The following is a 1903-nucleotide window of genomic DNA, read 5'->3' on the forward strand; positions in this document are numbered from 1 at the left end:
TGCAACTCTCCCTCTCTCTTCCTGAAAGATGAGCATCAAGGTGAAGCTCCCAGAACTCAGGGACCTCAGACAAGTCAAAAACAATCCAGACTAGTTCTGGAGGACTCGAGCCCAGGACCGTGCTGGGATTTCTGTGCTTAATGACACCTGGTTCGAGCAGTTAATTACCGGCTTTATTAGGTGCTGTAATGGAGGGAAATCACCAAACAGTGCTGGAGTCATCAGGTCTAGACTTGATTTCCTTTGCTGTAGGGTGTCCTTGACCTTTCTGAGTTCTTGGAGCTTCACATTGATTTATGTTGATCTCTTACTTAATGTTTAACGCTACATTAACTCTTATGAAGCTCAATATCTCTTCTAAAGTGAGGAAATAAAAATCCTCTCATGCCTTGATGCCTCAGACCTTTGTGAATATTTTCCAATTAATTTCATTCTAAATGAATCCCCTGTACCTAAAATGATTGATACTAAAATATCGGTTATATTACTATTATTACTATAAGTGTATTCCTTTCTCTCTTTCTCTCTCACTTATTCTCTCTTGCCCATCTCTATAAATAAGTAAGGTACTGTTTCCAAGGTAACATCTCCTTGGTGATTGGGCCACCTGAAAGCTTGCTGAGCAGAAACGGTGCAAGATGGGAGACAACTTCAGGGCCACCTGATAACCTCAGCGTTTCTTTTTCTTGCACAAGAGCTGCTCTCACAAACCCCATACAAAATAAATCTCAGGCGTAAATTCATTATCATGCCCTGCCCTCTCCATCATCTTGTTTGGCGCTATATTTTCGGAGCGCCGATCCCCATCAGCGGTCCTTGTTAAATCATTGCATATGGCTAAATCCTGACTAAGTGCTCTCGAAGTTGGCAATAAATACTCAACAGGCCATCGATAAAAGCAGAAAAAAGCCCCGAAGTGACAGCGTGGTAGCACGGAGGATGAAGGGTACTGAATTACAATGTTTCGTTTTCGGTGAAAGGGAAAGGATGAGAGGTGGACTGGGTAGCGTTGCTGTCTCACAGCTCCAGGGGCTTGGGTTCGATCCTAATCTTGCGTTATCGATTATGCACGTCTGAGTCGGTTTCCTTTGGGTTCTCCGATTTCCTGCCATCATCCAGACACAGTAGGTGGATCGTCATATGATCAGGTGCAAACGAGTGTGTAATCATGTGCATGTCGTGTGTGTGATGTACTGTCGTCCCATCCAGGCTGTATTCCCAACTCGCGCCCAGTGTTCCCGGGATAGACTCCACGATGATCCTGACCAGGATAGAGTCCTTACTGAAGATGAATAAACAAAAAGACAAGACAAGGTTTGTTGGCTAAAAATAGCTCGTGACGTCGTTTACTTTGTTGTCACGGACATCTTGAATGTCAAGCAGTGATACATCCTCAGAAGTAGAAAAAAAAAAAAACCGTAATTAAGCTGTGCTATGTCTGGTCACTGGAGTGAAACAAAGGTACTTACTTTGTACCCTTTTTTGTACCTTAGAAACTCGTTAAGCACGTTAAACGAAATGTCTTAACCAGACGCTACAGCGTCTTTCCCAGGCAAAAGTTGAAACAACATAAAAGACGTTCCCTTTGAGATATGTCTTGTTTGATTTCGTCCTCTGGAAGAACTCTTAAGGGTTGTCGTGTGTAGAACTACAAACAGAAAGGGATCAGAAAGGATTCCGGGTAAAACACTTTCGGAAGCTAGACATCCTTATGACGCTGGTCTCCATTACATTTCCAAACCCTACACCAGAAAAAGGGTTCCTCGTGGGTTCTTCTGATAGTTCTTCTGATTCCCAGGGGAATCCATTCAGATAGGTTTATACCCTGTAGTATCTTTAAAAGTTTCCTCAGGGTGGTGGATGGATTGATTTAACTTCTTATGCTCTTGTACTTTTCCAAACA

This window comes from Ictalurus punctatus, chromosome 2, assembly GCF_001660625.3.
Source record: "Ictalurus punctatus breed USDA103 chromosome 2, Coco_2.0, whole genome shotgun sequence".
Lineage (NCBI taxonomy): Eukaryota > Metazoa > Chordata > Actinopteri > Siluriformes > Ictaluridae > Ictalurus > Ictalurus punctatus.